Below are 21,945 nucleotides of genomic sequence, written 5' to 3' on the forward strand. Positions count from 1 at the left end.
CCTTCTGATTCATTTCCTGTAGCACGGGACAACAGTGAATGCCCAGCGTTACTCGCAAACATTGTCCACCCTTCGCCAAGCGATCAAATCAAAACGACCAGGCAGTTTCACCAATGCAGTCATTCTGCCCCATGACAACGCAAAGCTTCATACAGCCAATACAGTCGCGACACTCCTGCAGAAATTCAAATGGGAGGTTCTGGGCCACCATCCATACAGTCCGGACCTCTCTCCCTGTGATGACGTCGTTTTTGGTCCCCGTAAAAAGGCTCTGAGGGGCAAACGAAGACGTCCAGCTGCACATGTGGAACCGGTTAACATCGCAGGCCGGGAATTTTATGACATAGCCATTCACCGCCTTGTGTCACAGTGGGACAAGTGTCTCAACAGCCAGGGTCAATATTTCTAACATACAGGTACTGGTTTCTGTAATTATGACTCCCGCAAGTTTCTTTTTGAACGCCCCTTATATATTGTACATACTCCAACAGCACATTATGTACAACTTGTTTTCCAAAAATGGCATTGCAGAAACTATCTTCATCATACATGGATTTACTTGGAATGCGAGCTTCTTTAATTTATGTTGTAGTAAAAGTTTCTATTTTGTAGAATTCATTAACGGTGTAGGGGTGATTTGTAAATTTTCTGATTTTTTCAAAAGTTGATTATACAGTTTTCAAGAACGTCAGTTACACTTCAACCTTTTGTATAAAAAGCTTTTTTATATTTCATTGTTTCGAAGCTATTCCCTATAAACCTAATACGTCAAATTAGCTTTCGGTGTGTGTTTTGCCCCTTAAACGAGAGACTGGGCAAAAACAAAAATACTTATTGCTTTATTTTGCTTCAAACAAACACCTGTCAAATTTCATTAGAACTTTTCATTGACTCTTTGGAATGTTCCTTGTGAGCGTATCCTGCAGGCATAGCGATCATGCTAATTAACAACCCATGTTTAAGTTTAATATCATAATGTAGAACTCAACTATGTTCATTACATAATTACAAATAAACTTTTAAAAATTCCAACGAAATACAGCTTCTTGCATGAATAGATACACCTTATCCCTGATGGGTGGGAATGCAAATTCTCAGTTGTAAAACTCAATGTAGGTCTCACAGCACACAGAAGCCTCGAAAGACAGCCTGGAACCAGCAGCGCAAGAAGTTTGCTCCACCCAATGTGGACAACTTGAACAGCCTAGTGAACAGGCTAGCTTACGCTGCGATTGGTTCAAAGCTATAGACATTCATTTGTCGTGTAAGCAATAAGTGCCTTTCAGGCAGAATGCATTAGTAAATTCCAAGCTTAGGCAGTAGTGTGATCACGTGTTTGAACGGCAACGGTATGAATACTACGTATTTAGCTGCAAAAGTGACTTTACGTAAGTGACTAACACAATCATGAGCATCTTAGAACGAACAAATGTCCAGAGTAAAAGAAGACCGGGCAGATTATTGTTCAGAGAGCTGTTTATAGCTCGTGAAGGGACTGTGAAGTCAAATTACTCACGGGACATCCCACAACTGCTTTACCGCTCCCTTTGATACTGTACACATTTCAGCGCTACGAAATTATTGAAATTCTCCAAGAGTATTTCAGTGAGCCCAATCCCACTGTTTTGGTATAAAATCAAAATGCAGTAAGAAAGACAATCTGAATATTAGGGACCACATATCTGCGAACAGCAAGCACTTCACAATCAATTAGTGAACACTCGAAGTGTCCCAGCAGATGTCATGTAAATAATCCGAAGCTTTATCTTCATAGCGTCGACTGTGTAACATTGGATATGCACCATTTCTCACCTAATACAACACAGTAAACAAATTTATAGAGTACTAACTAACAAATGAGACAAGGCAGCTGAGCTCTATTCTGGTACCCTGAGATAAACTGAAACTAACCTGTTATTCACCTCTGATATTCATGTGCTCCTTTCCAGTTACCATGCACTTTGCTGTACTTTTTTTTTTTAACCAGGACTCGAACCAGAAGCCAGGGATTCCTGCTTACTGCCTTTCCTACCAACTTTTCTTTCTATGTATTTATTTTTTCAAGCCAAATTAAATAAGAATTGTTGGACATGTCAAACTTTTACATAAATTTGTTATTTTAAATAAATAATGTTTATCAGTCTCATGACAAAATGAGATATTAGCTAGAGTAACAAAACAAAAAAACTCAGGGCACAAGGGCTCTTCTTTTTCGTTTTCTAGCCGCGACAGTCCGGTGAATTCTTATGTTTTAGAAACAAAAAAACTAGTCATGAGGAGACTTTATACAGAGTATATGATCTTTGATTGTGATCGTTTTCTTCTTTATTGTTTTACATAATTAATAAATGGCTGCAATAGCAGAGCACATGCTAAAGAAAAACAAATGAGGCTTCTGTTTCAAAGCCATCCGTGAATTAAACACGTGTAAGGAAAAATATTCAGAAGATGAAGAGAAAAAGGAATATGAAAAAAGTAGGAAGAGTTGCTATGCCGTGCTTCCCGTCGTCTCGCCGTCAGAGGTGGGGGTGGGGGCGTTTCCTGCTTTGGTGGCGCGTTTCGCCGAGATTCCAGCTCCTGGGCGGGTTTTAAATAGTTCACGAAAGAGGCCCTATAATGCCGATGTCGGCACATAGAACGGTATTGTGCTGGATATGTGTCCAGAAGTCCGCCGTATCGATGATGTCGCCCCAGAAGAGGTATTTGAAAGCCAAGCCACTAATCCGTGTGATGGCGTGCCATTTAGACGATCGAAAATAAGTCGCATCAGGATATATTGGCATGGTAGGAGAGACGTGATGTGAGGGCAGTCGGAGATGGAAAGCCACAATCTTCTGCAGAAGGGTCCAGACAGCTGCTGCTGCACAACACTGAAAATGGTGTAAATCTGTATCCTCGACCTTGTAATTGAGGTACAGGGTGACCCCACCAGCGCAATGCGGTGCAGTACCTGGCTTGTAGTTTACGGTATTTGCCGTTGATGAGAAAGAACCTCGTCGCTCTGATGTCAGTGTTGTGGTATAGTTGATGGCTCGTTTTTCAAACTGTAGGCCAGAAAACCAGGGGCTTGCGTGCTTCAACAGGATTTAGGCGTGGGTGCGGTCGGAGAAGGCGGTAGATGGGGGGGTATTCGTCTTCCAGCCTGGGGAGCGCGATGCATATGTAGCAGTATTCCAGAAAGGCCGGCCGCTGGTGGCCGAGCGGTTCTAGGCGCTTCAGTCTGCCTCGGGCATGGATGTGTGTGATGCCCTTAGGTTAGTTAGGTTTAAGTAGTTCTAAGTTCTAGAGGACTGATGACCTGAGATGTTAAGTCCCATAGTGCTCAGAGCCATTTGAACCATTTATTCCAGAAAGGAAAGTACGGTGTGTGGCATTGGAAGTGGGCTATGTACCAATGATGTCAGCAGGCGTCTCGAAATATATGCGAATTAGGTGGTCAACATTCCAGTGAAACTAGTATCCTGGGTTTTCCACAACTGGAGGATAGTATTGTTGTAAAGTGCTGAGGTCCTAGCTCTTACGTCAACAAGCGTGAGACCACCATCCCGCTTCGGTAAGATGAGGGCATCATACTCGACACTGAAGATGTTTCCAGGACATATAAAATACCCGAAGGCTGCCGGTAGTCTGGCCGCCATTGTCGCAGTGATGGGCATAATCTGCGGGATCCGGGCTGCCAGGTGTGTATTGACAAAGCTGAGCTTCTGGCACATATACAGTAGACGATGTAGGTGGCTCTGTATGTTTACCCACAGGCGTTGCAATAGCGCCCGAAAACTGATCGTCGAGGTACGGCGAATTTCTCACGTGCACACCGCTCTGAGAGAGCGGAGGGTGTCCACCGACTGAAAGAGAGCCACGCTATCTGTGGGAAGGCCACGGCCGTTCTTAATGGCGCGTGGTTTTGCGACCTTCATAGCACTCCCTGTCCCCGCACTGTAACGGGTAAAACCCATGCTATCGTGGTTTGTATTTCGGCCACTGAACATGCGACGAGTGGCAAGTCGTCCGCATAGGTATGGCAGCAGAACACGTGCTCCGAGAGTGAAATACCCATGAAGCGTCGCCGTAGTCCGCAGATAAATGGTCCCACCGCAGTGGCGTAAAGCGAGATGGACAGTGGGCAATCCTGCCGTACTGAGCATTTCATCCGTATGGATTCTCTGCGTCTTCTAATGACGAGAAGCATGGACACCTCCCCTTCAAGGAGGTACGTGATCACATCTGCGCCGCGCGGGATTAGCCGAGCGGTCTGTTTAAGCAGTCATGGACTGTGCGGCTGGTCCCGGCGGAGGTTCGAGTCCTTCCTCGGGCATGAGTATGTGTGTTTGTCCTTAGGATAATTTAGGTTAAGTAGTGTGTAAGCTTAGCGACTGATGACCTTGAAACGCGTATGTACTCGGTAGCAGCGATGGCGAGGCATTGCAGAGTCTCCGACCAGAGAGTTATTTGTCGTTCCTAGTCTGCGCTTGACTGTGCGAGAGTTCAGTTCAGTTGCGATCGAGTCGCAGTAGTGGCAGTTACCGTCGAGTCGCAGTAGAGTTCAGTTGCATGTAGGGAGTTAGCTGTTGTGTGTGAGGAGTCGGCGGGCGTCGGCATGGCACTCTGGTCAAGATTCAGGATGAGGTATATTTTTAAATAAGGTAATGAAGCAACATTGCGCACATTTGATAATGTAATGTAAATTAACTGTAACTAATTTGTTCAAGAATCGCCCCGATAATAATTTTGTTTTTAAACCAACCATTTTTAACAAAGAATCCTTTTTTGAAAGAATATTTGCCTTACATTTCCATAAAGAAAAGTCCCCTTTAACTTCAAAAAAAAAAAAAAAAATATTTTGCGATGCATTTCCTCCAAGCTATGGCGAAAAATAAGAGCAGATGCAGTTTTACTAGGGTAAGAATTTCAGTTTAATTAGTGATCAGGGCCTAAGATCGACAGTTCGGTCTATTTGCATTTTCATTGTGACTGAGATTTCATTATCATTGAATTGACTTACATTTTTGTGGGGAGCTTACATTTGGGTCAGATAGCTAGTTTTCATTTAATTGCCATTGTCAATAAATCATGTTATTTTGCTGGGAGGTTACACTAGGTTGTGTTGTCGTTAACATTTAAATTTTTGACTTTTTCAAATATTTGCGGGGAGGTTACACTTGTCTCTATGTCTATTCACATTTAAAATATTATTATAAAATTTCTCTGGGGAGGTTACACTTAGCTTTATTCCCATTAACATTTTTTAAATATTGAAATTAGAAATATTCGCGGGGAGGTTACGCTTGGCGACATCCGATCCAGGATCGTATTTCGTTGAGAATCTTCTGAAACGTAGCCAGATATCTGCTCTTATTTGCTTAGATATAATTAGCATTTGGCGCAACGCTTTTACTAATTTGTGAATTTCTTTCCTCAGATCACTGGCAATTCTTTGTTCTGTTGTATTTGTGTTTGTTGCTTTTTGCATTTGTGCTTATTTCTTTTGTGAATAATTGTGACTTTAGCAAAAATGCCGCGAAAGACTGTGAATAGTGTATCGCGAGGCATTATGAACGAAATTACCGACTTAAACAACGTGACTGATAGTACTTGTGACAAGCAATGTAATGATGACAATCCTGCATTCACCGACAATCAGTGCGTTCCAACCACTAATGATGATTATTGTCTTAATGATGAACAAACGAACTCGGTTATGTCCTCTGTTGATTTGACGACAATCGATGACGCGGGACGCTCTATTGTAAAGAGCGCTGCCCAGCCTAACACAACCGGTTTACTAAATTCACGTGATGAACACACAAATTTGTCTAATGAAAATGAACAGGATACACAAAGTACGACGGATCCATTTAATTCCGAAATAGTGACCGACAGTGTACATTCGACTGGCAAACGTTTTTGTAAACCTCAGAATAACCAAATGGTTACAGAAAGCGAGACAATTCCAGATCCACCATTAAACAGCACAGAGAATAGAAATGCTAATTCTGTATCGGATCCAATTATGGCATTTTTGCTACAAATGAATAAACAGTTAAATGAAAAAATAGACAGCAATTCAATACGGTCGGATGAAAAACAAGACGAACTTAATAAAAAAGTAGACAACAATGATGTAAATGTCAAACAACTTAGTGAACAGGTCAAACAACAGAACGAAAAACAAGATAAGCTTAATGAAAAATTAGACAATAATTCCAGACAGCTTAGTGAACAAATTTGAACCGTTGCCGCGCAGTGTCATGACACTAAGGAACAGTTACGCGAGGAAATTGAGGCTTTTCAAGAAAAAGTAACGAAGAAATTAGATCTGTTGCTCAAGAATTAAGGGAAATGCAAACATCTACAACAGAAACACTAAGAAACGAAATTAGCGGAGTCGCTAAACAATGCTCTGAAAAGGCTACACAATTACGCGACGAGTTTAAAGCAATGACAGCAGAACTTTCGCGCGCAATGGATGAAAAGATTGACACGAAATTCGACCAACAGAACTCTCAAATTAACGAACGTCTTAGTCTTCACATACAAAACAGTGATAGGCGTTTCCGCAAATTCATACAGGATCAAAATAAAATAAAACGACAAGTAATGGAAACAATCACAGCACAGAGACAGGAAGACAAACGTAAAATGTTTGCGAAGGCAAAAACATATGTAGACAATAATATTGCCACAGAGTCCGACGAAATTAATACCATCAAACAGTCGAACACAGAATTACGTGACGAAATTTCCGACCTTAAATCGAAAACAGACACATACTCAGTAGATTTTCAAACAGTGACAGACAGATTAGAACAATTAGAACTAACACAGGATTCCGATGTCGTGAAAGCTGATGTTAAAAAACTGAACGAAACTACACGTAAATTGCAAAAACAGATTAATGCCTCAGACACTAAAACCGATGATCAGGTAAAAATACTGACTGAGAAATGTGATGAATTGGCCAGTCGTATTGACGTTATTGAAAGTAATAATGACAGCAAATCAGACGATACTTCACCGGTTTCATTTAACCAAACACCTGAATTTCAAAATTTACAGCAAACAATTGATGAGATCGATTCGTCTAATAACACGTTACGTAGAAAATTGTCAAGTTTACAACAAGAAGTAACAGAGATGAAAAATATTTCAGTTAATAACACATCACAGCAGACGCCACCTTTCGAACATTTGTCAGACTCACGCAGCGCATATAATATGGGTAATTTGTCAGACTCACGCAGTGCGTATAATTTAGGTAATCAACAGAGAGTATACGACTTAGATTCCGATCAGACACAGACAAACAGATTCTCACACAAACCTGAACGTGTTTTGAAATTCAGTGACGAGAACATTGATTATAAGCAATTTGCATTTGTAAAAAAAATCTAAGGAATTTAATAATGACAGAGCACAGATACACGATTTGAACTGGATACGTCGATTTATTTTTGTATTTTCAATAGCATTGCCTGTAATGAAGAAACAACAATTAGCATGGATACAGCAATTTATTTCTGAATTTTTACCGCCGTTGCCTATAACACGAAAGCTGAAAATTATTTGCAGTGCGTAATAGACCTCAGGGGATTCATTACGCTTTAATGAATATGTGCCGTAGCGTGCATAGGGCCCCGAGCTGTAGTAGTGCTGTTTCATCTTTAGTTTTCTGCACTGCTGCCTTCTCTTCTACTATCCTTTATATCTATCAAAACAGCTCTTTAACTATTGCTCTATCTAGGATTAAGAAAAATGACTAAAGAAAACCCGATAAGACAAATTTTTACCGAAAGTGACAATTTTCATTAGGCACTCCAGAACTACCAGCGTAATTTTAATATCAGATAAAATTTTAATCATCAGTATGTACAAAATTTTCAGCAACAGCGAACGCATTTTGGTAACAATAGAAGTTTTCCACCGCAACAGCATGAAAGTCAACCGGTTAGAATACCTAACCAACAATCTAATGCACAAGGTCAACATAACTTTAATGTTTCGCCGCGTGGACAACAAATAGTAACGCACGGCAGCAAGGGAACAACTACGTACAGAAAACACAGTATTTCAATTCGTATCGCAATGCACCGTATAGGAATGACTATCGCGACAGACGTAAAAATGATGAGGGCAATTTTCAGCGTACATCTAACAACAGTCGGTCATACCAGCAGCAAAATTACCCACAAGAACATATTCTCATGAATGAACCCGACAGTAGGTATCATCCAGAGCGTAACACGTCTGGAAGAAGTAATAGAACAGTTCAAATAGTAGAAATGCCACAACATCCTCCTGACAATAATAACACGTCAGATAGAATTTGACTAGATACAGTACAGGTCGCATCTTCCAGTAACACAAGCACAACTTTTGACACGCAGAATGTTGTTCACGAAAATGTTATTACTTTTGACGATATCAGAGACACTCTTTTGCAGGAAAGACCAGTTGTTCAAAAAACCATTTCACATCCTGTCATCGAAATTAAAATTGGTTCATCGAAATTTTCAGCAGTAATCGATTCCGGATCACCTATGTCATTAATAAATGAAGAAACTTTTAACGAGTGTAACAAAGAGAATACCTATCCTACATTACCTTTAGGCAAAACGAAAGTAAAAGGAGCAGTATCGAATAAAGGAATAGATGTTAAATTACAGACGCATTTATCATTTTGTATTGCAGGTCACACATTTCACTCAAATTTTTGGATTGTTCCTTTATTGACAACAGACGTTATTTTAGGTACTAATTTTCTCGTACAACACGACGCAGTGGTTGATTTTCAGAATTCTTATTTAATGTTAAAGGATGAAAATGTGCAACTTGCTTTAGAATTTCAGCACTCACTATCTGCGGAAGAACAAACAATTAACCGCACAGAGGTCATTTCCGCAACACGTAACATAGACTGTAATCCCACATTGTTCACAGACACATACGTACATAACTATAATACTCCAGACGAAGCTGACTACGACGTAATACAGATGATTTCCGATAAGGTTAAACAAAGCAGTGCAGATACGGACGATGAACGAACGCAACTACATAAAATTCTTTTACAGCAAGCTCCAGTTTTCGACAACATTCCTGGTACTATGTCCGGATTTATGTATGAATTTCAAGTCAAACAGCACGACACATTTAAAGCTAAGCATTGTCCTATTCCGTATATTCATAGGGAACAAGTTAAAAAAGAATTGCAGAATATGCTTGACCAAGGAATTATAGAACCAGCAGTTAGTCCGTACATAAACCCGCTACATATTGTTAAGAAAAAAGATGGCTCACTTCGCCTCGTACTTAATTCACGTCACATCAATGACATAATTATTAATGAAACAGATCGACCACAGACATTAGAGGAACTTTTACAAAAATTTCACGGTACTGCTATTTATTCTACATTGGATTTGAAATCGGGATTTTGGCAAATTCAGCTTCATCCGAATTGCAGAAAATACACAGCTTTTCTCTGTTTTGGTGACTGTTATCAATTTTGTAAATTACCGTTCGGCTTAACTATTTCTTCTGCAGCTTTTATTCGCGGTTTGAACGCTATAGTTCCGGCAGAACTTAAAGACAGAATCACGACGTACGTAGATGACATTCTTATCGCAGAAGCTAACTGGTCTGAACACAATCTGATTTTTGAACAACTGTTGCAAACTTTTCCTGCACAAGGACTCACAGTTAACCTCAGTAAATCGCATTTTGGCAAAACTTCCATAAAATTTCTTGGACACGTAATTTCAGCAGAAGGCATTGCGCCTGATCCGGGAAAACTTCAAGCTCTACGTGACATTACTGTTCCCACAACGAAGAAGCAATTACGCAGTTTTTTGGGCTTAATTAACTTTCTTCGTAAATTTATTCATCACTCTGCTTTAGACACACCTAGATTATGCCAATTAACAGATAAAAACAGTATTTGGTCTTGGGATAAGCAAGCACATTCTGAATTTGTGAACCTGAAAGAAGCCTTGTTAAATGCTCCACTTTTATCGCGCCCAGATCTTACCAGAAATTTTTCCATTGCCACCGACAGTTCTAACACCGCTTTAGGCGTACACGTTTTTCAGGAAATTGAAGGAGATGGCTCAACAGTAATTAAAAACATCGCATTTGCAAGTCGCATTTTGTCACCTGCTAAACGAAATTATTCCGTTACAGAACTGGAAACATTATGTGTTGTATGGGCTTTTACGAGATTTGGGCACTTTCTTTATGGCAGACATACCACCGTTTACACAGATCACAGAGCGATACAATTTTTACTTTCGGCTAAATTCACTCACGACAGATTAAGCAGATGGAAACTTTATTTACAGGAATTTAATTTTACAATTGTTCACATTCCCGGCACACAAAATGTTATACCAGACGCACTATCGCGTTCTCTCAGCAACAATCAGCAAGACGTAGCAACCAACTTCTTCAAAGCAAATTTCAGCGTCATGTACATTCAGCAAGTTGCATTTGAAAATTTTATTTCGTCGTCATTACAGGACATAGCACAAGAGCAAAGTAAAGACAATGTGTGGAAAGAAATTAAACACCTCTGGCAAGATAAGAATAATGTTACGATTAGAAACCATTACACTGTACGCAATGACATTGTTTCGCCGCTCTCATCCTGACAGCAACAGTTGGTTATTATGCATTCCTGACGAACTTGTTAACAAATTAATCTGGTACACTCATTTAAGCTACGCACATTACGGAGCCAGAAAATGTTTTCTTATACTGAGACAGAACTGTTATTTTGCCAATATGGAAAAACGTATACGACGAGTTTTAGCGTCATGTAAAATTTGCCAGAAAGCTAAGTCAGACACCAATTCACATATTCCTCCATTATATCCCATTATACCTGTTAAATTAAGACATATGGCCGCAGTAGACATTTTTGGTCCAATTCCGAGAACTAATAGATGTTATTGCTACATCCTTGTCGCTGTTGAACTCACTTCAAAATTTGTTACCTTCACTCCGTTACGTAAAGCTACTGCTAAAACCGTTTCGAAAGCATTTGTAAAACATTTTCTATTTCATGTAGGGCATGTGATGAGAGTAATTTCCGATAATGGATCACAATTTCGTTCTGCTATATGGACACGCATGTTACGAGCTAGAAACATTTCTCCGATCTATATATCCAAGTACCATGCTTCTTCGAACCCTTGTGAACGATTAATGAAAGAAATTGGTAAACTGTGTAGAATATACTGCCACAAAAGACATATTGATTGGGACACACACATATTCTCATTCCAAGATGTAATTAATTCCATTCCAAATGAATCGACTATGCTATCTCCGTCTGTTATACTGAAAAACGTTGAACCACCAAACAAAATTAAAGAATTAGTAACATTTCCTACATCTCGTCGATTACGACACCACGAAATAATTGACATTGCGCTGAACAACATCAAACGTGTCGCAGAGCGCCGGAGACGACAGGAAAAACAGGTTTGTATGCGCCGAGACTTTCACATTGGACAGAAGATATTAATACGAACACACTATTTATGCTATAAAATAAAAGGTAAGTGCAGTAAATTTGAACTTCTATACGCAGGTCCATATCGGATTCGCAGTATTCCTCACCCCAATGTAGTACACGTCGAAACTCTGAGAACCAGAAAATCGAAAGAAAACCACCACTTATCCAACATGAAACCCTTTATTGAGTGAACATACTTTACGATTTATCACGCTGTAATGCTATTTACTGATTTTTATGATCATTTCTGCAATTATATTCACATGACTAATTATTGATGACTATCGTATTTTCTCTTGGCAAGTGCCCGGCAAGGTAAGGTTAGCAGGTCGCTCTTCTTGTCGTTACACATCAGACCGTGCATATTTTCCAGATGAACTTACGCATTTTATGAATAATTATGCAATTCTATGTAGTGACGTATTAATTTTATCAAATTCTCTCTCCATTAAAGTCTTTAATTCTCGCCTCTATTAACTACACTACATACAAGCTGAACACAACGAACGTCACATTTTTTATGTACGATTGTTTTCATGTTTTGTTTATATGCGCTGTGAGTTAAGGTATAACACACCAGTTGATTTTGACATTTTTTGCCCTATGATATCTCAACATCGTGACTGTTTCACTTTTTTTTTTTTTTTTTTTGCTGCTGCATTGTGATATTCTCTGTACATTTTTGCCTTTGAACACTGTCTATGCTTTTGACATATTACGTTTTCTGTCATAATATGCTGTATGCTTAATTGTGTCACCATTAACCAGTCATTATTTAGTGGGTATATGATTTTCAGAAAGAAATGATACGTAAAGGAAATAAATTAAACAGAAATGGCAATTTCACATACGGAATAAACGAAAGAAGATGCAAAAAAACCTTATGAGGAAGAGTAAATGGATCAGAATTAACAAGCATTAACAAGAATATACTATGCACATCGTAGAATTGCAGTCTTAACTAATTTTTTCTTTCAGAATACAAGGCGATTGATGCAGGTTGTCAGACAGAACTACACATCTTAGTTTTAGTGATGAAATATGCTAGAGATAAGGAATAGTTGTGTAATGAATAATGAAGTGATTTTTTTTGCATATGATAATGAATGTTGATGAAATTTAATGATGAAGAATATGCTACTATGAATAATGAAGTTTTTTCTTTACAGGTGATGATAATAATGAAGTTATGATAATATCGATAATGAAGTTTTTCTTTACAGATGAGGATGATGTTGAAGTTTATGTATTTATGCTATGTAGTTATTTAAGTATTTGTTGCAGTTTGTTTTGACAGTATGTTTTATATCGTATGGTATGATGATTGAAGGTTTTGGAAAGGACAGCTATGGAACACATTTTTTATACACATTTCACTACCTGTTAATTCGAAGTTCGCTACTTTTCAGCATAGTCTGCGTTTCTTCTTTCTGCTCAATAATCCATTTTGTATTTTTTTTTCAGGAGAAGCCTTTCATGATAGTTACTAAACTTGTTACTTATTAAACTATACTAGTACTTGCATTTTTTTACCCACTTGTGTCACAACCTTGCTACAGCTGACTCATGACGAATGACGTTACACATTTTTCATTTACAGGAACAACCCAGAAGCATTTTTTTTTCTCTTCTTGCTTTCCCTTATAATTACCCAAAGCAATGCATTGCTAACTAACTAGCACAGAAACAAAAAAAAAATGTATTACCAGTCCCAAAAAATGCTACTAGTTTAAGAGAATTCTGAGTAATACTGATCAGCTCTGAATAGTATGTCACTTCAGTAATGACTTCTTAATGATACAAAAAAAATATGAAATAATGCTTTGTAACTGGCAAATAACTGCCACTGTTTATTGTAATGAGACTACTTATAATGCCCATGATTATTAATGCTATGACTGTAATTAACTGATTTTTAATCATGACTTCTTAATGGTGTGTATCACCAGTTTCAAATAATGCTACTCATTTAAGAGAGTTCTGAATAATACTGAATGATGAACAATGTTTTATACTATTCAATACTTGCTGGCCATTAAGTGCCGATAATTAATGTAACTAAATGAATTATGTTATTAATTATGCCATTAATTAGCTCCTGTTTTCAATGATGACTTTTCATGTTTTGGTAACTGGCCAATGAGTGCCAATAATTTGTATAAATCAAAAATGTCATACTAAATATGCTTAGTGACTGGCCAAGGACTGCCACTGTTTATTGTAATACGATTACCCATGATGCCAATAATTTAATTTTATGAACATTATTCTGTAATACTAAATACATGGTACAGAAATTTTCAATAACTGGGCTATGAATGCCGCAAACTACTAATGTAATCAAGACTAGTCTGTGACTTAATGTCCTTCACCTTCTGACCTAACTACCTGAAATTACTGTAATATCCATTTGTCCTGTCCATCCTCATGATCATGGAGCACTATATTTGGTTTTTGCACTAATTCTACGTTGGTGTGCCTTGTAAGAGCGTGATGTTGACACGACATGCTGTCCACCACCGTGAGCGATGAAGACGTTATTATGGTCCCACTGTTTGGTGTACCTGATGTACTGCCAAAATGATAACAGGGAGTATTACTACGACATTCAGTGTCTTGGATACGCTGATAAATACTTCTGGGAAAAGAACTGCAAATTGTCTCACTTGGTGTTGTACTTCTGTGGAAAGATATGGACTTTCAGTGCAGCTGCGTGCAACCTAAGTGCTACAACCATGATGCAATCCTTCCTATTCCTTCCCTAATTCTTGTAAAATGAAAAAGTCATATACAGTGCGTGTGCACTTCCTTTCTTTTGTTAATAAGATCAGTTATCCTGAAATTACTAAAGACTTCTATAGTGCATGTGCACTTAATTGCACTCCTTGATTTGTTTGTTTGTTGTAGAAAAATACTAGAGAGTACTGCAGTCCGTGTGCACTTTTATCATTTGTCAATATAATTTGTACTCATTAGGTTTATTTGTCGTAAAAATATTAGAGAGTTTTTCAGTGCATGTGCACTTATGTTATATGTTAATATGTTTTCTACTGAACTTCAGTGCCTGTGCACTTTTCTCATTTTTCATTATGATTTGTACTCATTCTGTATACTTTTTATGATTTACTGATATGTTCAATACTTCAGTGCGTATGCACTTATGTCATTTGTTACTCATTGTATATACATTTCGTCATTTGCTGATATGTTCTGAACTGCAGTGCATGTGCACTCATGTCACTTGTCAACATGATTTTTTGCCATTCTGTTTATTTGTTCTGAAAATGCTAAAGAATTTTTTCAGTGCGTGTGCACTTTATTATCTGTCAAGTAATTTGTATATACATTTTTCTGATTTGCTGATATGTTTTGTACTCACATTTTGTCTTTGTCTAAAATGTTTTGTACTCGGTGCATGTGCACCACATTTAATTCATGTACAACATCTGTACATATGCTGTAATTGTAAAGTTAATTAGTTAAGAAAAATTTTGCAGCGCTTGGCAAGTCCAAATGACTCACCCTCACCATCGCTGCCAAATATTTGCCCCCCCCCCCCCCCCCCCCCCCAGTGAAGGGTTATGAAACGTGTGTGTACTCGGTAGCAGCGATGGCGAGGCATTGCAGAGTCTCTGACCAGAGAGTTATTTGTCGTTCCTAGTCTGCGCTTGACTGCGCGAGAATTCAGTTCAGTTGAGATGCAGTTGCGATCGAGTCGCAGTAGTGGCAGTTACCGTCGAGTCGCAGTAGAGTTCAGTTGCATGTAGGGAGTTAGCTGTTGTGTGTGAGGAGTCGGCGGGCGTCGGCATGGCACTCTGGTCAAGATTCAGGACGAGGTATATTTTTAAATAAGGTAATGAAGCAACATTGCGCACATTTGATAATGTAATGTAAATTAACTGTAACTAATTTGTTCAAGAATCGCCCCGATAATAATTTTGTTTTTAAACCAACCATTTTTAACAAAGAATCCTTTTTTGAAAGAATATTTGCCTTACATTTCCATAAAGAAAAGTCCCCTTTAACTTCAAAAAAAAAAAAAAAAAATATTTTGCGATGCATTTCCTCCAAGCTATGGCGAAAAATAAGAGCAGATGCAGTTTTACTAGGGTAAGAATTTCAGTTTAATTAGTGATCAGGGCCTAAGATCGACAGTTCGGTCTATTTGCATTTTCATTGTGACTGAGATTTCATTATCATTGAATTGACTTACATTTTTGTGGGGAGCTTACATTTGGGTCAGATAGCTAGTTTTCATTTAATTGCCATTGTCAATAAATCATGTTATTTTGCTGGGAGGTTACACTAGGTTGTGTTGTCGTTAACATTTAAATTTTTGACTTTTTCAAATATTTGCGGGGAGGTTACACTTGTCTCTATGTCTATTCACATTTAAAATATTATTATAAAATTTCTCTGGGGAGGTTACACTTAGCTTTATTCCCATTAACATTTTTTAAATATTGACATTAGAAATATTCGCGGGGAGGTTACAACCTTAGAAGTTAAGTCCCGTAAGATTTAACACACATTTGAACATTTTTTTTTTTTTTTTTTTTTTTTTTTTTTTTTTGTTCACATCTGCGTGAACGTCGGGGGAATCACTATCCAGTCCATTACTGTGTTTAGAAATTCGTGATTGACACGGTCAAACGTGTGATTGAAGTCAATGGAGACTGAGAAGCCTGTCAGTCAGCCACGGCGATCACATCTCGATATTCACCGGCGATGGTCTGGATGTTATTATCACCACCTAAGCTGATTTATTCATGGGACACATAGCATAGCTAGAAGACGCATGGAAATCTTGAAATCGAAATTATGTAACGTGACCAGTCGGTAGCTATCAAGCCGTGTTCCTCATGCAGGTTTCGGGACTTGTAATACCGAAAATGCAGATAAAATACCTTCTGCACCATTCCAAATTTTTCGCCGTTTTATATCGGTTGATAACTTGTATTGTACTTATGATTCTGAAGACTTCAAAGTATATTTCATACGTAATCGATGTAATAGTGTATTTATTTCTAACTGTATACAATTGATTGTAATTATAACGAAAATATTGTAAAGTGCTCGGTAATAACCAAGGTACCTTTAATTAAATGTATCCATCGTAACGACGAAATGGAATTAGCTGTGCCGTTGTTCATCTTTGCGTATTGAGAGCCTCTGCCGCGTTGCGAGCATAGAGGAGGCAGAACACCCTTTCATAAGTATTTGTGGGGCGCGCCCGCCGACGCAATGGCCAGCTATGCTCGCACAAGTGTAGACGCGCTTGATTCGTTAATCTGCGAGTATTGATAGGACGATAGGATTGGACAGACGGAGGAGTCTGTAAGTCAAACTATTGCCTGTCCCATGATTATCCGTGGCTCTGGAGACGACTCGGAACTCTAGTCGAACAGCAGCAGCAGCAGCAGCAACAACAGCGGCAGCTCGGGATTGTCTTCGGTACATTCTTCGTCGTCCGCACAGCTACAACATCGTAATACTGTTAAGTGAAAAATTATAAACTTACGTAGGTATTACCCAGGAAACATTTCTATCACAAAGTATGGCTAAGCTGAATAATAACCTGCAATAGTTAAAACTTCTATCCGGCCAGCGTGACCGAGCGGTTCTACGCGCTACTGTCCGGAACCGCGCGATCGCTCCGGTCGCAGGTTAGAATCCTGCCTCGGGCATGGATGTGTGTGATGTCCTTAGATTACTTAGGTTTAAGTAGTTCTAAGTGCTCAGAGCCATTTTAAAACTTGTAGGGCACCTGTGCCAATATTGTCCTCAGACATTACCAAGCACTGCCCCTTCCCTTTCCATGCAAACACCGAGTGTCGTAAGAATACGATAATTGGTTAACTATTTATTGCCAGTTTTATGTCTTTGCTAATGACCAGTTTCGGTCTAATTTACTGCCTAAGTAACTGTTCATTATTATATTGTATAACAGAGGCTACTTAAAGCAAAGAAAAATGTCACTGGCAAAACTAATAACTAAAGATACATCACAAATTAATAGTAAGCAATTTCATTTATTATGTATTTAGCTTGGCGAGTGACTTCTCGCGGTTTGGTTCAAAAATGTTCAAATGTGTGTGAAATCTTACGGGACTTAACTGCTATGGTCATCAGTCCCTAAGCATACACACTACTTAACCTAAATTATCCTAAGGACAAACACACACTCCCATGCCCGAGGGAGGACTCGAATATCCGCCGGGACCAGCCGCACAGTCCATGACTCGCGGTTTGCTATGTATTTTATTGTTGTTATTTTAAAAGCAAAATCAGTTCCTCACTTGCTTAAAGTAAATTCGATTCAGTCTTTCAATAATCAAAAGTAAATTGCTCGCCTCTTTCTAAATTTTGCGTTTCATTTCACTCAGGTTACTGGAAGTTTTTTTTTTTTTATGTAACACAGTTTCAGTTAAGCCAGTCATTCATTTAACCAGAAACTACATTCAATTTTACTTTCAAAATTTAGTATTTCAGAACAATTAATTGTAAATTCAGTGCTCTCTGATTCATTTATTTTCTCGTGAGCTGTTGATCTGTGGAAAAGCGTGATAACCTTCTGTTGCCACACCAGTGATTATTTGATTAAATTTCTTTGCCATTACCTTTCTCAAGATTCTGGAGATTCATTGCTCTAAAAGGCGAGGGACTGTTTAATTATCTCCTTATTAGCTAATCAGTGTTTTCTTTGTGTTATTAGTGATTTTTGTACTAAATGTTACCCGGTACCCTTCTTCCCCCTGTGCGGATAGTGAGCGATTGCACTATACTCCACCCATTTCAAAATTATCATTAGTACTTAGGTTAACTTTAGAATAGATTCTTCTTCAGAAGAGTCCGTTATACACTTTTCTCCAACTAACAGGTGTTAACTTTGCTAACTGTAAATTTTCATTAGGCTTATGCAATCACGGTCAGTTACATCCCAATCCAGTAGGCCGATTAGGAATGGGGAGGTTATGGACTGGTACGAGTAAGCGTTTCAAGAACGTTGGTGGCGGCAGTACAGTGCCAAATAAAGTTTCTAGTACAAGTCTCTCCAGCGTGGCAACATCAGATCTTGGAACGTTCTGTAGAACTCGAGCGGTAAACCGTCTGGGCCGGGAGACACAGTCAGTGATCCATTGGCCACAGGTCGAAGGATATCGTCGGCCATCACTTCCGCAATAAGGACGGGTGTTGCCGCGGCGTCCAGTGTATGATGGATCTCCTGGGGAACCTCAGCAATAGCGTCTGCACCATCGGTACTTCTGGATGGTGGTGTCTGTAGTGCGTTGTGAAGGTATGGGCGATGCAGCTTGCGATGTCAGCCGTCGTCCATCAGGTAGGTCTAAAGTTGACAGTAAGGTCTGTCGACGTCGACGAACATTTCGAACGTTATGATGCATAGAAAGTTCTTCACCATTAAAATATCTTGGCCGCGTGGTCTTATAATGTCAGGGTCAGCGTTAAAATTTTTAGCTTGATGCATTGAGCTTCTTTTAGACAATCTGGGGACAGGGGATGGCCCATGAGGGAGCACTGAGCACTATAATAGAAATCTGTTGTGAGGTGGTTCCACCTGACTTTGGCTCCACCGTATTGTGTCAAGGTGCTGCGGATGGCCGGTTTGGCGTACAGTATCCACCACTGCAGTGTGGTCTCATGACGCATGATGCGCTTAACACATGCACATTTGCCACCGTTGGTGGATCTTCAACATCGTAAACCGCAGTATGTTCTCAGACGAGGCTGGTCCTACGCCTGTGTTCCATATCCGTGGGCGCGGCGTATCTCTCGTATCAATGAGACCTAGACAAAGTTGCTGTCCTCAGTTCTTGTAGAAGGGCTATGTCGGTGTCCACTGCCCCTATCGTGTCGTAAACCTTAACGTGGTAGCCGATCTTATTGATGTTGATAGCAGCTATTCGTTTTGCCTTGTGGTGGATCCGTGGTGCTGATGTGCTCTTATCTGTTGAAAGATGTCGTTGTAGGAGTCGTTGTGAGATGATCCCCTATTTTAGTGTTACTGTAATGAAGGAACATTTATCATCTCCGCATCAGGTGGGAGTGGCAAATCCACGTCATCTGCCCATTAAAAACCGTCCGTCAATTTCAACATTGGCGAGAGGTGGCGGCGCTGCCCATGTAGGCACAGTCGCTTCGGCGACGACGGGCGTGCTATTTCCATGGCTTCTGGGCGTGTTTCCTGCTCACAATCTCTGGTGGACGAATCACAGTCTTGTGGAGAATGCGTCTCTCTGGCAGCAGAAGAATTATTTGTCGTCTACGCAGTCAGATTTGTGCGCCACCTCTTCGTCCTGCGAAGTTGACACACTGGTCGATTCTGATGTTTTTCTGCGTTTCGTGAGGCGTTTGGGCGACTTTTCCTTCTGACAACGTGTGACGGTATCTGAGGAAGGAAGATACTTACGACATTCCGGTACAAAAAAAAAGGGGTTGGAATAATTCGGTCTTCAATCTGAATAAGACTCTCACTTCCTGTGAACTTCGAGTGTGGATGTGTCCTGTTGGAACTTATGTTAACGGACAGCACTGTCGGTGGCAAGGTGCTGTGACGCCATTGGTTGTGTCAGTCCTTGGAGAGCGTTATGAACTGCGTCTTGTGACCGCCACATAGGTGAATGGAAAGGCGGTTGTGGTTCGGTCGGTGTTCTTGTCGTAGTTGTGTGATGCGGCGTTGCAGGTATTCGTTACGGACGTTGACCTCTTTGCCACAACCAGAGACATGTTCGGGGTTTTCCGTCGTAAATCATCACTGCTCGGTAGCCGCCTACGAAAATGTACCCATGTTTCGGCTATATGTTTGTGCACTTTTCCATCCGAGCTTAGCGCCTCGATGACGTCTTCCTGTACCTCGAATGGTAGTTCGAAAATACTGATCGTTCGAAGGCCAAGTCGGGCACGGTCCACGCCCACAGGCCCGGTGTAGTCGTCGGAGTATCGAAATTTGAGTCTGTGTCGAGTCCGTTGGATAATCTTGTCGCAGGTAACGCCAAAAGTCATCTGAACATAAAGGACGCTGCTGACCATCGATATGTCAATGCCGATGAGATCGTCACAAAGGATCTTGACATCATCACGTAAGAGTTGGGCATGACAGTTTGTTCGACTTAGAGGCGCGGTGACGAAGAAGTAAACAAACACCACACGCGCGCAGCGGCAGGGCCGGCTGTGAGCAGTCCGCACTGCGGAACTGCCAAAGTCTGGTTAAGCTGTCCACACGTGACTCACAACCCGTCCTCGAAACTACATTTCTAACAGTACTTCTTTTCTACTATCCAAACTTAATAGAAGTTCTCCTGCGTATCTTGTGGGGCTGACACGCCAGCAAACAGTGCCAGATGCGAGTGGGACTCGCGCTCTGAAGGTTCAGTACAAACTCAATTATGTATGTACACACTTAATACATTCTAGGAATCGAGAATCACGACGAGTTTTGATGGTTATCGACATAGAGACCGGCAAGATATCTGTCCGAGAATCCCAAAACTTTCGAGAACGTTTTAATTTTAACTTTGAAGTCGGATAACAAATGACAAATAATATTTTTTTCATTTGATATAATTTCGAAATAACCGTTTTTCAATTTTTTCCTTTACTAGGACTGTTAAGGCTTGTTTCTTACCACATATAGTGATTTTAGGTGAATGGGAAGTAGCTTAGGCGTTTTAAAACCTAAATTTGAGATTATAAAAATAAGTGACGTAAACGGCCGTATATTTTAATTCCACTTACTTAGAAGCTTAACTTCTTTACACCACCTAAGGAGTACACATAAATTTCAACTTGATACTCCCACCCGTTCATGAGAACATGGCGTGTTAACATACGGACGACAACGGAGACAGTCTGATACAATTACAATTTATTGACTTTTTCCTTCATTATTAAAAAGAGTTGACCGTGTATTACAACATTTATCTTCCGTACTATGATGCCAAAAAAAATTTTTTTTAGTGACATAATTACAAATTAATGATACTGTAAAGCCTTTCTTCTTGCCAACTTTCATGATTCTAGATCAATGGGAAGTACCCTGTCGGTTTTGATGAGTTTGCGAGTGACAGAATAGGTGACATAAATGGCCGTACGTTTTGACTGTATTAACTTAGAAGGTTACATCTTTTACACCGCCAGGGAATCATAGACCTTAGGACATCACATAAATTTGAACTTCATACGTCTACTAGTTCCTGAAGTAAAAGTTTTTAACAGTCGTATAACTAGACGGATATACAAACAGACGGACAACAAAGTGATCCTTTAAATGTTTCGTTTTCACCGATTGAGTCACGGAACCTTAAATATGATACTGCGGAGAAATGGCTTAGTCACAGTCTACAAGACCTGATCCAGAATTAATCTTACTCTCTGAAACGGAGTATGTACCATTGTGAAACATTTACTTGGAA

The sequence above is a fragment of the Schistocerca piceifrons genome, chromosome 2, assembly GCF_021461385.2.
Source record: "Schistocerca piceifrons isolate TAMUIC-IGC-003096 chromosome 2, iqSchPice1.1, whole genome shotgun sequence".
NCBI lineage: Eukaryota > Metazoa > Arthropoda > Insecta > Orthoptera > Acrididae > Schistocerca > Schistocerca piceifrons.